We start from the raw sequence: 19,101 nt of genomic DNA, 5'->3' as shown, positions 1-19,101 counted from the left end.
GATCTTACACAATCTAGATAGATAGATAGATAGATAGATAGATAGATAGATAGATAGATAGATAGATAGATAGATAGATAGATAGATAGATAGATAGATAGATAGATAGATAGATAGATAGATAGATAGATAGCACAAACTCTATACAGTTGTCATGAGATGTTATTATATTGTTCATAATTCGATTTGCATCAGATTCCACGTAATTTATAAGCTCATTTGAAGGTACTGGAAAAGTAATCGATCATTCAGTCTTTACATGAGCTCAGACTTTGGCATGATCTCATTACACATTGTTTCCATACTCTGAGCTCATGTCTGCTCCCTAAAGAGAAAGTATTGTCTGAACAGGTTTAGACTAAAACAATTGCGTAGTAAGATAAACAAGTCCAGGAAAAAAAAAAATAATAATAATAATAAACATTTATCTCTGGTCTCGAGGGTGACATCTTTTTAAAACGATGATCTCTGGTCTGTTTTTTAAACATTATAGTGCTGATTCATTCATGTTTAATACTTTAATTGGATCACAGGCTATCATCAAACTGCTGTACATCAGCTTGCCCAAATGTAACTTCTGAATCGATTCATTATTTATAATTCACAGACAATTTATGATTTTGTATGCTGGGCTTGCTTGCTCTCCAAAGAAATCCACAGTGGCACATTACATCTCATGGCAGCAGACTCTTGGTATGATGCCACGGCTATGAAAAAAACAACAACAAAAAAAAGATAGCAGCAGCGGAGGGATGCAGCGAGGACTTTTGGCATGATAGAAGATGCTGTAAAAGCTGTGTGTTGAGCATGCAGTGTGAGACAGGGAAGCAAAATGGATTTAGCCTTGAACCTGATTTACTCTCAACTATGATCCTCCTCAGGAAAGAAAAGCCCTTCAGGAAGTGGGACAATGAAGTAAACGTCTCAGGTAAGTGCTCTCGTCTCTATGCCGCTGAGAGCTTAGATGGATGAACACAGGTACGAAATTAACAAAAGGCACATGGAATTTTTTATTTATTTTTATTTTTATTTTTTGAGACAAACAGAAATCTCCTTTGGAAAGTATCTGCCAAAATGTTTTATGAATAGAATGAAGAAAATGAAGAACAGAAAGACTGTAAAGAGAGTAATGAATTAAATGAGCAAAAAATAAGAAAAGATAAAACAAAGAAACTTTGCAAACAAAAAAAGACAACCAGGAATAAATGAAAGAAACAACTAAAAGCAAGAATGATAAAAAAAAAACTGATAGTAAATGAAATGACAGCAAAGAAATAAAGGATAATATAAAAGAGCAAACAAATGAGCAGCAAAAAAATACATAATACTAAATAAACATACCAGTGGCGCAGTAGGTAGTGCTGTCACCGCACGGCAAGGTCGCTGGTTCGAGCCTTGGCTGGGTCAGTTGGCGTTTCTGTAAATTGGGTAGGCTAAATTGTCCATAGTGTATGAGTGTGAATGAGTGCGTGGAAGGGCATGGAAGTTGGTGATTCATTCTGTTGTTGCGACCCCAGATTAATAAAGGGACTAAGCTGAAAAGAAAATGAATGAATGAATGAATGAATGAATGAATGAATGAATGAATGAATGAATGAATGAATGAATGAATGAATGAATGAATGAATGAATGAATACAAAAATAAGTGGATTACAAAAAAGAAAACAATTTGAAAAAAAAAATTTGAGAAAAAAAATGACAAAACAAAATTACAGGGAAAGACAAAAAATAAACAGAAAAAGTAAAAGCAAAGAAAAAATGACAACAAATCAAAAAAGTAAATGAGGGAAAATAAAGAAAATTTACAAAAGATCAAACAAATCAATGAAAAAAGAAATGACAGGAAAAATACAATGAAATTTTAAAAAGATAACTCTAAAAAGAAAGAAAAGCAAGAATGACAGAATGAATGAATTTAAATTGTAATAACGACAAAAGAATAAAAAATAAAGGATCAACAAAAAAAGCAGATGTGGAACAAAAATGACATTATACCAAAAGAACCCAAACATAAGTGAACAACAAAAAAAACATGAAAGAAAGAAAGAAAGAAAGAAAGAAAGAAAGAAAGAAAGAAAGAAAGAAAATTAAAATAAAAAATGTAAGCAAGAATGTTTAAGAATAAATGAATGAATTAAAAAATTTACTGAAATAACAACAAATAAATAAAGGAAAACAAGAAAGAACAAGCAAGAGCAACAAAAATAAGAGAACAACAAAGAAGAAAACACAAAAGAACAAATGACAAAGAATTGAGCAAAGACAATTATAACAATTAATCAAAAAATAAATAGGGAAAAAAATAAGAAAAAAATAGATAAAAATCAGATTCTTTAGAAAGTGCTAAACAAAACCCATTTTTCAATAATAAACAGCAAAACATGTTTTTAGAAAGAACATGTTTTAGAAAGGAAGGAAGGAAGGAAGGAAGGAAGGAAGGAATGAAGGATTTACTGTAGAAGTGGCAAAGGGCCTCAGTAATCAATTAGAAACCTTTCACACTATGTATCCTGTGGAAACTTTTGGATAGAAGACTTGGAGTGTTGAACCTGGATTACTTTTGGTTTTGATAACAAGAACGGTAAATTAGAAGAAACACTACAGCATATCTTCCCATTTCAAAGCACTCCGTGTTTAGATTCAACATCAAAACACTGAACGCATTTAATAAAATGTGTGATGTGTAGCAGAGATCAAGGTCCTTTAATTTATAATATCTTTGATATCAATATTTTGCCTTTCACGAAGACACAACCCCCCTAGGAGCTGCTGGAACGGCCACAAACATATCAGTACGTGCAGCGCAGCCAACCAAAAGATTGTAGAGAAATATGATTGCACTTGTAAGGGGGCATCGTGCTTTAATGCATCTCTCAACAGAAACACATTTTTGCTTGCATAATTAGATCAAATATTCCATCGCATACCCCAGTAAGGCAGAGTAAGTGCCTTTAAATTAGTCTATGCTGACCAAAAAAAAAAAAACGGATTGCTTTGCTCAGCATAACATCCAACAGCATGAAGAAGGTTAAGACTTTTCTAGAAAAATGCACAAACTTGAAGTCAGAAATTGATGGTATCCTCTGTTTAATTGCTTAAAAGAAGCAATCCAACACCTACACACAATAAATTAATTCAAAAGCAAATCTTGGCTGAGTATATAATGACCGTTTAGCAGTGGTTCAATATTCTGCGCTTTACCGCTACATTAAGGGGAGTGTTAACGCCAAGTGATCCATCTGATGGCAAATGCAACTCATTACTTTAGTGTGCGAATATAAATGCTTTCATTAAACGGGGCAATTGTGGGAAGCAAAGCAGAACACCAGCACAAGGTGATAATCATTAAAAAGCCAACTGTAATTGGGCACATTATTGAGCTTGATTGTACAGTACATTTTCACTGCTTTTAAGACCAAATGTTGCACTCCTCCGGTTAAAAATGGTCATGTTTTTAACGGTTAAAACACATGTAAAAATCTGCAACCTAGTTAACAGTAAGTTTCCTTATTATATATAGTGAAATTGACTTTCCCAGAATTCCCTACATGACACTGTGTCTGTGCATCAAGGAACATGATGTGTAGATGTTCAAAACTAAAAATTAATGAAATTAGGAAGTTAAAAACTCTTATTTTAAAGTTTGTACTGTATTTTTAAACAGTAAAATACTCCCAATTAGCGTTGGGCGATGTCGACCAATTTGACATCATATAATGTCTAATGTGAAACATTGCTATGGTCGATGGCATCGTCATCATGCGAAAAGCAGGAGGGAGGGTCGGACTGGGGGTCCAATGTGCTCTGCTGTCTGGAGCTCAGAGGAGCGCATGACAGTGTGTGGCTATGTGTCTGACTCGGCATCGTGTTGTCTATTGGCCACCGGCGATGGACGATGGTATCATCTATCGGCCCAACCCTACTGCCAACCACTGTTTTGTTAACAGATTTTTTTTTTTTTTTACAGTGTGCGATTTATGATAAAGTATGACAAAAATGTTACATTAATACAGTATTAATGTATATTGAGCAATATCACACTCATAGCAGTAGGATACGGCTGTATATCAGCATTGGTGGCAGGCATGCGTTGGCATGAGGCCACAGACCGAGTGCCTTAGCATCTCACCAGTGATATACGGCTATATCCCACTGCTATGAGTGTGATATTCAGTTTATACAACAGTTCAACGGCGCAATCGTGTATATACAAAAAAAATAAACAAAAAATCAAACACGGAGAGTCTAAAAAACCCTTATGTATGAGGAACTACTTTCTTCCGCCATTCATCCACATTTGGGCGTCAGAAGCTGCAAATGTGAAGCTGTTGCTAATTTAGTAACATCACTTTAGAGCTAGTATTTCAATGATTCTTTAGCATAATGTCTGAAGTGATGACAAAATAGGAGATTTAGCTTTTTTTAAGATAAGATTATAACAACATGAAATTTCCCAGTATTTCTCTGTTGCAATCGGGATATCGTAACAATTAACGCCGAAAAAGCCAAAGCAAAGCAAAATCTACCAGAAACGATACCAGACTATGGTATAAATGCAGCACTACAACATACAAAAGAGAGAGATCATATGGTGGATGCCGAATAGGCACTATCCTTATATCCATACTGTAGGGAATATATATATATATGTGTGTATGTATGTATATATATACGTATTGTAGCGAGCGATTACATGCCACGTCGCCCTGGTCGCTAATTTCACCCAGCTGGACCATCATCAAGCCAGGATCGATCACAGCTGGATGTCATCAAGCCGAGAGACATATAAGCCCAACCTACGCCAGGAGATGAGCTTCATTCCTTCTATGACTCCCTGTGCTAATGCTTGTCTCTCTGTCTCTCCATAGCGGACTCCAGCTCGTGACGATCCTTCACCCGACTACTCACTGTCCTTCACCTACTTCCCGGAGCACCAGAGCACCTCACCTTAAAGAAGAGCACCTTTTACACAACGCACAATTTGTAAATAAAGCACCCCTCCGGGGACTTGTCTGTAAACTCATCCTGTTGTGCCGCTGTTTTCCCTCTGCCTCGCTACAACTGGTGGAGAATGCGCGCTTTTTCAGAGGGAAAAAAATTCAGCACTTACCAGTAAGAAGAAGTAACCACTGAATTTTCTCTGTTTTTCTTCTGTTTACAGACAGGCATCCGCTCTCTCTCTCTCACTCACGCTCTCTTACTCGGCTGTCATCCCCTCCTGAGTCATGTCGATCGAAGAGGTAGTACGCCATCTAGCGGAAATCTCAAGAAGACAACAAGTGATAACTGAACAACTCACCGCCAGGCAAGACCGTATGGAACAACAGCTAGCGGCCGGTTCCAGCCAGTTTTCTGAGGTGAGCGCCCATAGATTTATCACAAAACTCAGTGACCTGGACGATATTGATGCTTACCTGCACACCTTTGAGGTAATCGCAGAAAGAGAGAGATGGCCGAAGGAAAGTTGGGCGAGGATGTTGGCACCATTCCTGACTGGAGAAGCTCAAAGAGCTTATTTCGCATTAGAGACACCGAAAACAACGACTATAAAGCATTAAAGAAGGAGATACTCGCCAGAATGGGACTCTCCAACATAAGCGCAGCACAACAATTTTCTCAGTGGTCATATGATGACAAACAGCCGGTTCGGACCCAAGCAGCCAACTTATCCAGATTGGGAAGATTATGGTTGTTAGGAGGAGATCCAACTGCAGTCCAGGTCGCTGAGAAGGTGGTCATTGAAAAGATGATGAGGGCGCTACCCAGACGGCTCCGCACACTTACCAGCATGAGGAACCCCGACTCGCTGGCCGCTTTGGTGGAGGCGGTGGAGCTGGCAGAAGCTCACGTGGCCCGGGAGACTGGGGAGAGAGCGGCTCTGCCACCCCGGAGGGTAAATGCGCCATGGCGACCGGTGGAGGGCACAGCACGACCAGGCAGCAGACCGGCGGTCCCCAGCCCAGTCGACGAGCCGATGCCCACAGAGCCAACAGCACTCTCGACCCCGGCCTGGACGGCAGGGTGCGTGGTACATCGCAACGTCCCTCCCGAAGCTCCCACCCGAAAAGTATGCTTAGACGGGAAAACGCAGACGGCCACACTGGATACAGGAAGTGCAATAACACTGGTCCACCCAAACACATTAAAATCCCATCAAGAAGGGAAAGGTCGAATCCCGATTACATGCGTACACGGTGATATCCGCCACGTACCCGCCCAAAGAGTCACCATAGCGACGAAGTCGGGAAGCTGGCGCATCGAAGTAGGAGTGGTTCCAGATCTTCCAGTACCCCTTCTTCTGGGCAGAGACTGGCCGGGGTTCGATGATCTCCTAACCCACCATGAGGCTCGATCGGCTCGTGCAAAGAAGAACAGCAAGGGACGGGCTCAACGGGACCGCCAACCAGCGCTGATGGCCACCGAGAGCGACAGAGGGGGTGAGTCATCATCGGCTAACCTGTACTATGATCTTTTCCAACAGATTACCGCAGGTGGCGATTTCGGAAGAGCACAGCGTGAAGACGAAACGTTGAAGCACTGCTGGCCACAAGTCCGGATCATAGACGGTAACGAACGGTTTCCCAGCCCTCACCCCCTCCCACATTTTATTGTACAAAATGGTCTGCTGTACTGTGTCGCAGAGAGGCGGGGGGAAACGAAGACGCTATTGGTCGTCCCGAGGACCAAAAGGGAGACTGTTCTGGAACTGGCACATACTCACCCGATGGCAGGACATCTAGGAGCAGCCAACACGATCAAAAGGATTAGAGATCGTTTCCACTGGCCCGGGTTGGATGGAGAAGTCAAGAGGTATTGTCAGGCATGCGACATCTGCCAAAGAACGTCTCCCCAACGACCCCCCCCCAGCCCTCTGATACCATTACCCATCATTGAGGTGCCCTTCAACCGCATTGGCATGGACTTGATAGGGCCTTTGCCGAAGTCGGCCCGGGGACAGGAACACATCCTTGTCATCCTCGACTACGCCACCAGATATCCAGAAGCGATACCTCTGAGAAAAGCCACGTCATCGGCAATCGCTAAGGAGCTGTTTTTATTGTGCAGCCGAGTAGGAATACCAGCAGAGATACTGACCGACCAGGGCACCCCATTCATGTCCCGGCTGATGGCAGACCTCTGCCGCCTCCTAAAGGTAAAGCAAATAAAAACTTCTGTTTATCATCCGCAGACTGATGGCTTGGTGGAGCGCTTTAATAAGACGCTGAAGCAGATGCTCCGCAGGGTGGTGGCAGAGGATGGGCGCGACTGGGACCTCATGATCCCGTACGTGCTTTTCGGGATTAGAGAAGTTCCCCAAGGATCTACAGGCTTCACACCCTTTGAATTGCTTTTCGGCCGCCAACCACGAGGGCTATTGGACGTGGTTCGTCAAGCTTGGGAGCAAGAGCCAGCCCCACAACGGTCAGTGATTGAGCACGTACGGGACATGAGAGGACGAATAGAAAAAGTCATGCCCATCGTCAAACAACATCTGACCGAAGCCCAGCGCGCCCAACAGAGATTATATAACCGGCCCGCCCAACCCTGAGTTCCACCCAGGGGACAAAGTAATGATCCTGATACCTACCACCACCTCGAAGTTTTTGGCCTCTTGGAAGGGGCCATATACAGTGGTAGAAAGGGTAGGGCCGGTAAACTATCGAGTCCGTCAGCCGGGACGAAGAAGAGAAGAACAACTTTACCATATCAACTTGATGAAGAAATGGGTTGCAGCTCCTGGTCATCTAGTTGCCTTCTCAGAAGAAACTTCTCCCGTTGTCCATATAGGTGAGCAACTCTCACCGAATCAGAAGGCGGAGCTGCAAGCCTTGGTCGGTCAGTTCAGGGATGTGTTCTCAGAGAAACCGGGCCGAACCACCATCATCCAGCACGACATCATCACCCCACCTGGCACCATCGTCCGGCAGAGGCCTTATCGAGTACCAGAAGCTCGCCGGCTGGCTATCAACGAGGAGATCCAAAAGATGAGGAAATTGGGAATCATCGAACCATCTCGTAGCCCGTGGTCCAGCCCCATAGTGATGGTCCCCAAACCCGACGGCACCCTCCGCTTCTGCAATGACTTCAGGAAGCTGAATGAAATATCCAAATTCGACGGGTACCCCATGCCTCGGGTGGACGAGCTGCTGGATCGGCTGGGTGGAGCCCGATTCATATCCACGATCGACCTCACCAAAGGCTACTGGCAACTACCACTAAGTGAAAGTGCCAAGGAGAAAACCGCCTTCTCCACTCCCGATGGGCACTGGCAATACCGGGTTCTTCCCTTCGGGCTCCACGGGGCTCCAGCAACATTCCAGCGTATGATGGACATCCTGCTGAGACCCCACCAGCCGTATGCAGCAGCATACCTCGACGACCTAATCGTCCACTCCGAGTCATGGGAAGAACATCTATCCCGGTTGCGGAGGGTGCTACTTGATCTTCGTAGGGCTGGGCTCACAGCTAATCCCAAGAAATGCCACCTGGGGCTAGCAGAAGCCAAATACCTCGGATTCCACATAGGTAGAGGTCTCATACAGCCACAGCAGAACAAGATAAAAGCACTACAAGAAACTCCACAACCCACCACAAAGACCCAGGTACGTGCATTTCTGGGGTTAGCGGGCTACTATAGATGTTTCATTCCCAATTTCTCATCCATAGCCAGCCCTTTGACAGACCTGACCAGAAAGGGGCAGCCAGAGAGGATACAGTGGAACAGAGAAGCAGATGGCGCGTTCCAAGCCTTGAAGACGGCACTAACATCCTCACCGGTACTGCACGCACCTGACTTTGGCTGCCCCTTTATTCTACAGACAGACGCTTCCGACTCGGGCCTGGGCGCGGTCCTCTCCCAGGTCCACGGCGATGAAGAACACCCCATCATGTACGTGAGTCGGAAGCTTACCCCTGCAGAGACCCGGTACGCCACGGTAGAGAAAGAGGCCCTGGCGATCAAGTGGGCAATCCTGGAGCTCAGGTATTATCTACTTGGCAGAAGATTCACCCTGGTGACCGACCACGCTCCACTACAATGGATGTCAACAGCGAAAAATAACAACGCTCGAGTCACCAGATGGTTCCTGTCGCTCCAGGATTATAACTTCACTGTTCAACATCGAGCCGGGGCCTCCCACGGAAACGCCGATGGGCTCTCAAGGCTATGGTCAGGATGGGCAGGTCTGTCAAAACATTCTACCCCCCCTCTCAATACTCTACCTTTCCTCCGCAGGACACCCAGGACCAGGACGACGCTAAGGGGGGGGGGGATGTAGCGAGCGATTACATGCCACGTCGCCCTGGTCGCTAATTTCACCCAGCTGGACCATCATCAAGCCAGGATCGATCACAGCTGGATGTCATCAAGCCGAGAGACATATAAGCCCAACCTACGCCAGGAGAAGATGAGCTTCATTCCTTCTATGACTCCCTGTGCTAATGCTTGTCTCTCTGTCTCTCCATAGCGGACTCCAGCTCGTGACGATCCTTCACCCGACTACTCACTGTCCTTCACCTACTTCCCGGAGCACCAGAGCACCTCACCTTAAAGAAGAGCACCTTTTACACAACGCACAATTTGTAAATAAAGCACCCCTCCGGGGACTTGTCTGTAAACTCATCCTGTTGTGCCGCTGTTTTCCCTCTGCCTCGCTACAGTATGTATGCATGTCTCAGGTGGACAAAATATAGTTCAAGAGTTCACACTTAGCTGATGATTTACAAAGCTTATTTGGCATGCTGTCCCGGGAGAGAGCCCCGAGCTCAAGGGCTCCTCGAGCCCGGGGCTTCCTCCCGTTGGCAGAGCAAGAAGGGAGCCTGAGCTCGGTGGATCTCAGAACTCCCCTGCCGCTGTAGCTAAGGGAACGTAAGGAATTAGACAAGCTTGATTGTTAAGTATGTTGAATGTCTTTGGATGGTGGGAGGAAACCGGAGAGCCCGGGGAAAACCCACGCGGACACGGGAAGGACATACAAACTCCCCACAGAAACACTCACCGGTCCTATCGAACTAGGACCGGCAGTATTCTTGCTGTGTGGTTCACAGTGCTAACCACTGGACCGCCGTGCCGCCCAATTGCAGGTAAAGGAGGAGAATAGGGGAGGAGGGGGGTTTTCTTCCAAACGAAGATAAAGTGAACTGAAAACTTAGACTATTTATGGTGCCTTAGGGCTCATATGATCGGAAGATTAGTGATTAGCAAATGCGAGACTGGACGTGATAAATCATAAGCACGTGATCCTCTCGAAATTAGTTTATGAATAAACTTCACTTCAAGAGTTCACACTTAGCTGATGATTTACAAAGCTTATTTGGCATGCTGTCCCGGGAGAGAGCCCCGAGCTCAAGGGCTCCTCGAGCCCGGGGCTTCCTCCCGTTGGCAGAGCAAGAAGGGAGCCTGAGCTCGGTGGATCTCAGAACTCCCCAAAATGCTGAAATTAATCTCTCGGGACAGCAGCCGCGTATTCGAAGAAAAAACCCCCCAAAAGGCAGGAAATTTAGAGCTATATCCGGCTGCTGGATATAATAGAAGGAAAGAGGTTAAATGCATGGGCATTAATTAGATAGGATTAATAAGGGTGAAAAGAGGATTCTAATAACTCTTGCTGGAGTTAGAGTTTGAAGGAACCCCTGCGGGGGTCATGGTTTTCGGGGTTGAGAAGAAGGGGAGAATAGGTGGTTTGAAGCAGTGAAAAGAGAACTTTGAGTGAATCTTGTGGGAGTTGGAGCTCTAAGTGACCCCTGCGGGGGCCAGAGTAGAGTGAAGGTATGGAGCAGTGAGTGGAGGAGAGTAGCTCTTACGAAAGATGGAGCTTTTGTGAGAGTTTGAGTTTAGAGCGGCCTCTGCGGAGGTTAGAGCTTGAGGGTAGGGTGTAGATAGGAGTGACCTCTGCGGAGGTTAGAGCTTGAGGGTAGGGTGTAGATAGGAGCGACCTCTGCGGAGGTTTGAGCTTGAAGGTAGGGTGTAGATAGGAGTGACCTCTGCGGAGGTTAGAGCTTGAGGGTAGGGTGTAGATAGGAGCGACCTCTGCGGAGGTTTGAGCTTGAAGGTAGGGTGTAGATAGGAGTGACCTCTGCGGAGGTTTGAGCTTGAGGGTAGGGTGTAGATAGGAGCGACCTCTGCGGAGGTTTGAGCTTGAAGGTAGGGTGTAGATAGGAGTGACCTCTGCGGAGGTTTGAGCTTGAGGGTAGGGTGTAGATAGGAGTGACCTCTGCGGAGGTTTGAGCTTGAGGGTAGGGTGTAGATAGGAGTGACCTCTGCGGAGGTTTGAGCTTGAGGGTAGAGTGTAGCTGGGAGGAGCAATGAGTGGAAGAGAGTAACTCTTGCGAGAGTTGGAGCTTGAAGCGACCTCTGTGGAGGTCAGAGTTTGGGGGTAGAGTGTAGATAGGGGGAGATAGGTAGCAGTGAGTGGAAGAGAGTAACTCTTGTGAGAGTTGGAGCTCTGAGCGACCTTTGTGGAGGTCAGAGCTTGAGGGTAGATTGCGGATAGGAGGAGATAGATATCAGTGAGTGGGAAAGAGGATTTGGATAACTCTTGCGAGAGATTGGGGCTCGGAGCGACCCCTGTGGGGGTCAGAGCTAGAGGGTGAGTCATAAGGAGAAGAGAGGTAGTTGAAGTAGAGTGAAGAAGTTTTAGCTTGAGCGGACCCCTGCGGGGTTTGGAGCTTGGAGAAAGAGTCTAGGCGGAAAAAGAATAGGTAACATCGTGAAGAAGAAAGGACTGTGGCCGCTATGGCCGAATCCTGCGAGAGTTGGAGCTCAAGGGGGCCCCTTCGGGTGTCTGAAGAGTCTAGACAGGAGAAACGAGATCATTAGAGGTAGAGTGTAGAATAGATTAGTTGGGAGTGGAGTGTAGAGAAGAAAGGAACGAGAGGCTGGAAAGTAGGGTTATAAGGATAAAAGATTTGGAAAAGTTGGAAGAAGGGAACAAGCACAAATATAATACATATGTACAAACGCAGTAAATGCGCAAAGAACATGTGGATACAAACGTCTGCATCTGTAAATAGCTATTGGTGATTGCAGAAGATGCTAACTGCAACGGCCCTTGAGGGAGTCCTTGGCAAACATGTAAGGGTGCCATGGGTGGACAATTGGGCTTCTGCGGGGTTTGGTTTGGATGACTCTTGTGAGAGTCGAGGCTCTGTTAGACACCTTTTTGAGTTGGAGCCGTGTGAGGAGGTGCTTGGGGGTTGGTTAAAGCCTGTTGGGCTTTCTTGAGGTGGTATTTACTGAGACGTATATAAGATTTGAAAGCTTCAGAAGACCAGCGACCAAGGGTCTGGATCTGATGGTGTGAGAGCCCGTTGTAGTGGCTGCGCCAATCCTGAATGAGTGGCTGGAAAAGGGCTCTGGGAAAAAACCTGATAGGCGAAAGATTTCTTTAAGGTGTTTTTGAAACCAGAATCGAGATACTGGACGGTTAGCGTCATCAGTAAACCCAGTGGGTTAGCCTCTTGAGATTTTCTAGGCTAAGAGGGTTTGGAATGGGCGTGTAGGTGAAGGTATATTGAAAATGAGGATAGAGTGTCCTCTCTGGAATTAATCTGTTTTGCTTTGTTTGATAAGGAAAGAGATAGTTTCCCTGTCTTGCAAAGCTAGATCTGAGATGGTGGGGTGGAGTAGAGGGTTAAATTTGGATGAAACTGTTAATTTAGAACATTTAAGAAACCCCCCCAAAAAATGCTAGATTGAACATAGCATCTAAGGTGCGGGCTGTATGGGAGGAAATGCAACCTTTACAGAGGGTGTAGATGCATGAGGTAAGGATTTTGAGTGTAATGGGTTGTCTAGCATGGTATGGAATTGTTTGAACGAATTACATGCTGTGAGGTATGCATTGAGGGTTCTGGGAGCTATTGCTTGTAGGATAAGAGATAGAGAAGTTTGATGAAGATTATGAAGTGGGTGGTTTATGGAAATATCATTACTGAATAAGGAGGGACCGGCGTTGGGTGAGGGTCTGCTTCCGGGGCTAGTTGCCAGAATATCTGCAAAGAGAAATGAGAGAGAGAGTCAGCGATTTGGTTTTTGCAACCAGGTACATGTTCAGCAATCATGATAAATTGTTTTTTTTTTTTTTAGCAGATATCCAGATAAGGTGTCTTAAAAATGGCATAAGCGATTGGGAGTGGGAGCGCCCTTTGTTAATGCAAAGCACTGTAGCTTCGTTATCGCAGTGAAAGAGAATGCTAGAGTAGACCATTCGTCCCCCCACAGGATGGCTGCTGCGATGATAGGGTAGAATTTGAAGAGGGCTGAAAAACATTGGTCTTTGGAATGGAATTACAATTGGGTTGGCCATGTTGAGACAAACCAGTGTCCTTTATATTAGCCACTGTAACCTATTGGAGGGGCAGCGTCTGTGTATGTGTTGATGTCAATAGGGGATGCAATCAAGTCGCTGTAGAAAAAGGAACAGCCGTTCCATTGCTTAAGGAAAGAGATCCATAAGCAAAGTTCATCACGACTGGGTTTGGAGAGAAAAATTGTTTCTTCTAAACCATGAACTGTGGTGGATAATTGAAGGAGGTGGGAAATGAAAGGAATAATGCGCATAGCGAAATTTAGATGGCCGAGAATTGGTAGGAGTTCTCGTTGTGTGTTGTGTGTTTTTCAAGGAAAATTTGGGATAGAGAAATTATTCGATTGATTTTCTCTTTAGGAAGGGATGCTTGGAATTTATGCGAGTCTAGATTAATACCCGGAAATTCGATTGAAGTACTGGGTCCTTCCGAGATCAGCGAAAACCTGCTGGGTGATCGCTAGGTGTTTGGCTGGAGGAGATGACGAGGGGGAAATAAGAAAATCGTCTAGAAGGTGAATGAGGTATGGTATTTCGTAAATATTAGACAGAATCCAGCATAAAGCTTCTGACATCATGTCAAATATTTTTTGGGCTGCTTTTGCATCTGAAAAATAGAATTGATTTCGCCAATAAATGCCAAAAGGTGCCAGAAGTCTGGGTGGATTGGCATGATTTTAAAGGTAGGGGAAATGTCTTCTTTGGCTAGCCAGGTGTTACGACTGGCTATCTTTATGAGAGAGATCTCTTGATCAATGTCGTGGTAGTTAAGTAAATATTCGTCCAATGGGATAGTGCTGTTAATGCTAGGAAAGGAGCAATTGTGTTGGGACGAAAGGTCGACTACAAGGCGTTTTTGCCAGAACATTTTTGAGTAGCGACACCAATGGGGCTAATGCGCGAGATATTAAAAGGAGGAGCCTTGGAGTTCCAATCATGAAGTTGTTGTCGATTTCTTTTTAATAAGATAATCGACGGTTTCAGGTTCGGAGGTTGCAGACTGCAGGTTAGGACAGATTGGATAAAGTGAAAAATGGAATGTATCCTTTGTGAAGAGGATGTGGAGTGTAATAGGTTGGATGAGGGTCAGCTTCTGGAGCCAGCAGTCATGATCTCTAAAATAGGAAAAAACAAAGAGAATCAGAAATTAAATCTTTGCAAAATAATACAAGTATGGCAGACATGAAAATTGTTTTAGTTTATATCCATGCGAGGCATCTTAATAAGGGCATGGGCGGCTGTAAATGGAAGCGCTTTTGATAATGCATGATCCGATGACTTCATTGATACGATGTGCAAGGATGGTAGGGGTGGGTGTTCGTCTCCTAACGGGATGACAGATGAATGGAGAGCTGAGGACATGGGATATGGCTAGTCTGGTGGTCCTGGAAAACTGGTACCCCTTGAAGACTGAGCATGTGAAGTGATAGTGAGGTTTAAATTTGTATTTATAACAGTCAAGTGGGAAGTTTGTTTCTTTGCCGTTTTCACATCCGACTGACTTGCTATATAATCTTATATGACGCTTGTAAATCAACACATGAGTCGCTGGCGTATTACAATTGGACTTCTGTGCTTGATGGCATAATGTTTTTCAATAGCTTGTTAATATTTACTGGTTGGGTAATAATCTTTTCAGAAGTTAAATGTCAAAATGGAATTTATTTTTTTATTTTTTAATTTAATTTTTTTTTTTTAACTAAATTTACAAGCGTGTCTGGCCTATTCATTCATAAGGTCTTTGCAACAGAGTCAAGAGAGAGGGCGGGACCATCTCCAGTCTTTTAGCTCATTGGATGGAGACGCTTATCTTTACAGCTATTGGCTTAAGGAGTTTCAGTCAGGCCATGCAAAAGGTGCAAAAAGCCTGGCGGCCATTTTGTTGATCAAATTCAACATTGTTTGTGGCTGGAGCTGCTGCTCTGCTGAACGCATTCCAGCAAACAATCTGTTAAACGATGGATAGCATGTGTACTGCTAGGAGAAGGTGAGGGTTCCGTTTTATTGCAATAGCTTTGGAGTTTTGGCTTATATCTTGCTGGGAAATAAGGTTGAAGACACAGCAGATGCGTTGTGGAGGCTCTTTGAAGTGGAAGGTTTTGGTGTTGTTGTTTAAGCTGTTGATGAAATTGTTGGAGTTGTAGTTGTTTGAAATGGTAGCAATAGTAGTTGTTGTTGTTGTTGCTGTAGCTTGTATATTGTAGCTTGTAGATTGAAGCTTTTAGATTGTATATTGTAGATTGTAGCTTGAAGCTTTTGTAGCTTGTAGCACTTGTAGCTTTTGTATTTGATGAGCAGAGCAGAGCGTTCTTCCAAATGAAGATCCTGAAGATTGTAGCTTGTTGCTGCTTTAGTTGTCCATGCTGGTTTAGAGTTGGTTCTTCAACGGAGCTAGCTACGGTGAAGCTGCTTCTTCCAAACGAAGATAAAGTGAACTGAAAACTTAGACTATTTATGGTGCCTTAGGGCTCATATGATCGGAAGATTAGTGATTAGCAAATGCGAGACTGGACGTGATAAATCATAAGCACGTGATCCTCTCGAAATTAGTTTATGAATAAACTTCACTTATTTGCTTCCAGTGTTGCTTCCACGCTACTTTAAAAAAGTTTATTAGTTATAGACAGATTACTAGTTTAGATTACACAGATTACTAGTAAACAGTAACTGAGTTACATCATTATAAAAGTAACTTATTACCAGGAAAAAAGTAACCACTGTTCTGAATGATTTTTAGATTTTGAGCTTCAAAGATTTTGCATGCCATTTTGCAAACAATGTGTGTAACAGTTCTCTTTCATACATGAACATGACAGAGACTCTACATGTACTCTTAATGTAATTTATAAAAATGTTCTTACATTTGCAAAAATATATGTTTGAGATTTACTTATATTTAATTTTGTTTGATTTCTACAATATTTATTTAATGTTTTAGTATGATTTATTTTCTTGTTTGAATTAAGTATACAAGGCTGTGCTAAATATTTTGTCCAGTGCAGATGTTAATTGTATGTTATTAATATGGTAATATTTATTGAATGATATGCTTGATATGAATTAACAGACAAAAAACAGACAATGACCAAATGAGTTTAATAAACACTGAAAAGTATTTTACTGACTATATACACAAACATTTATTTCACATTTAATATATTACATTTTTAATAACTTTCTTTTTCAACAATGTAAAATTTTACATTTCATCTCAATGTCAAAAAATGGTTTTAAATCACCACATTTACACACATCTTTACGGTTTCAGGTTTCTTCTCAAATTTGTAGGGTGCAGCATTATTTAGTCGACTCTGATTTTGTGTTTCTTTCTGGTCTTTCCCGCTGTTGACAAAGTAGTCCAGTGAAATGACAAAGAAAGATTATCCTGATTGGTCCTTGTGCATGCATTTGAAATGCTGATTGGCTCCCAGAAAGAAACATATAGAGCCAGGTTTTGTTGATAAAACCTTTTTTGTTTACAAATAAAACGTCAAATGTAAAAAACTTATAAAATAATAATAATAATTAATGTTTAAGTTGTCATTTAATAAGAATATGTGAATAACTCAATTTTGGCAGATAGAACCTTAACTCAAAAACTTCAGATAGAACCTTATAATTCTAAGGTGACGAGTTTAATGGGTGATCTGTAAAACCAAAAATTTTTTTTAAATAAGTTTCCTAAAAATTAAAAAATGATTGAGATATACCTGTTGTATACCTGTTTTTAATTCGCAATTTGAATTTGCTCAATTTGCAATGTAATAAACATTAAGCCAAAAATTAAGAGTACACCTAAAGATTAAATAAAAAAAAGTCTTGACATGTTTGTGACCAAGCTTCTCATATAATACAAAAAAACCCAATACTACACAGTGTATCGGCTTTTATTTGCTTGCTGTACAGTACGTGCGTACATGTAATGATACTTTTCTCAGCTGAGAACTTATGAAGAACTCATCAAATTTTCAAAAGCATTCAAAACAGCATCGTGCATGCCTCAGTTACACATAAATGCACATCAGCAGTAAGAATCACATCTACTGAACTGTACTGGTCAGCAATGTTCATATGAGGAGAAAAAATAAAACAGGCATGTTTGAACATTCCGCTTTGGTTGCTCCCATTTAACAGAATACAGTGTGACCCATTTAAATAAAATAAATGCTGTTGTATAAAATGTTTATTGTCCCAGTCGGAGACTATTTTCTATCTAGATAAGCGAGAAGCATTGTCGCTTCTTTTCTTTTCTTGTTTTTTTTTTATTTTTTTCATAAAAATTATTCATTGTTGGTTTCAATATTGACATTGCATTGTAGTCAAATATTAGCATAGAAGTGGTTGCAGGGACTCGCTTTGCGTCCAGCCTCACAACACCCATCAGCCATGACTATTCATAACACAGCACGACATCCTTGTTGTCTACACAGAATATGTTAGGAACACAGACCTACAGAGAGTGCTATGGTGCAAAGTGAGCGGTCTAGAAAAGAAAAGAGACATATTTTCATGGCCAGTGCTGTGACCTATTTGGTGTGATGAATTGTGCCAGTTGACCTCAAGCCTTAGTTTTGAGTTATGCCAACTGTCAACAATGGGTTAAGGACCCCACATGGGAACATTAACCTGGTTGTAGGTTGTCCACAAAGCCTGATCTGCAAAAAAAAAAAAAAAAAAAAAAAAAAAATCCCAAAACACAAGCAAGGATTTGAGAAAGGTGTGCCACTTTGACATCTTTTATAGGTTGTGATCAAAAACAGCATGGCTCAATTATAAAATTGGCCTTAGAACAGACCACTATTAAAACCGAATGATGAATAGTCTACAGACAAAAAGTTAAATACACAAGATTTATATGGAAACTTTAAAGGAAAAGACTGTGGAATATCATCCAGATCTAGCATTATGCCAGAGGGCACAGACATTATTTTTTAATCAAGCTATTCTCAGTACCTGGCCAAAACTTCAATATAATATCACAGAACGCCACAGTCTCGGTTAGTTTGCCTTAAAGTTCCATGAGAAGCACTGCTGGCGATTGCATTAGTCATCGAAGCACATTCTAAAACTTTCATATGAATGTGCCCACTTGATTATTCCAATAATTATATATATAAAAAAATAAAATATATGTCTGGAATCAGTTTAACAAGGAGTTTCTTGTTGTTCCCAGCAGTTATAGTGACCTTCCACTGAATATTTCACAGAACAGATAGAATCAAGCTGTTTAATGCTTGACGTTTTTACTTTTACACAACTCCTCAATCAAATTAAATCAATAAATAAGTAATTTTTAAAGTATATCATTTAAAATGTACCAATAAATATATGTTCTCACTTATAATAATTGATATGTCATTTACATGTATACCAATTATAAACACATTATTGGGAATATGTGCCCAGGGCTACATTTTTGAGAACCAGGAAATATGAGCTCGCAGGTACATATGGCAGCAGGGCGAACACCCTGACTGCTTACCTCTGTATGGCCGGTGAATAATTATGTGCACTTTAGATCAGTTACAGTATATTTAAACTGAATGAAATCTGATGTGCTAAGTAAACACACAATGGTTTGTTTGTAGTTAATATAAAAGTACTGTCACACAGGTAGAACTTTGGGTTGTTACTTGAAGACAGAGAGGTTAAAATCAATGCTGAGGAACTGTACTATTCACTGTCTTCAATAGGTGTGTAACGAATCATGGACACATGTGACCGGCACATTAGTACTTTTTTCACAAATAGAGCAGAAAGATTGATTTTGCATCATTCCATTCAAATGTATGA

The 19,101-nt window shown here is 42.4% G+C and overlaps 1 long non-coding RNA gene across 1 annotated transcript; it reads left to right on the top strand.

Annotated features, from left to right (window-relative positions):
• Window positions 1-428: 428 nt before the first annotated feature.
• LOC141381353 (uncharacterized) lies at window positions 429-17,836 on the top strand. Its single transcript, XR_012401349.1, has 3 exons — window positions 429-1,379; window positions 1,690-4,679; window positions 15,859-17,836. It is a non-coding gene; the product is annotated as an uncharacterized lncRNA (long non-coding RNA).
• The last annotated feature ends 1,265 nt before the right edge of the window (window positions 17,837-19,101 follow it).

The sequence above is a fragment of the Danio rerio genome, chromosome 3, assembly GCF_049306965.1.
Source record: "Danio rerio strain Tuebingen ecotype United States chromosome 3, GRCz12tu, whole genome shotgun sequence".
In the NCBI taxonomy this organism is placed as follows: Eukaryota; Metazoa; Chordata; class Actinopteri; order Cypriniformes; family Danionidae; genus Danio; species Danio rerio.
This window is presented reverse-complemented; position numbering and strand designations above follow the sequence as displayed.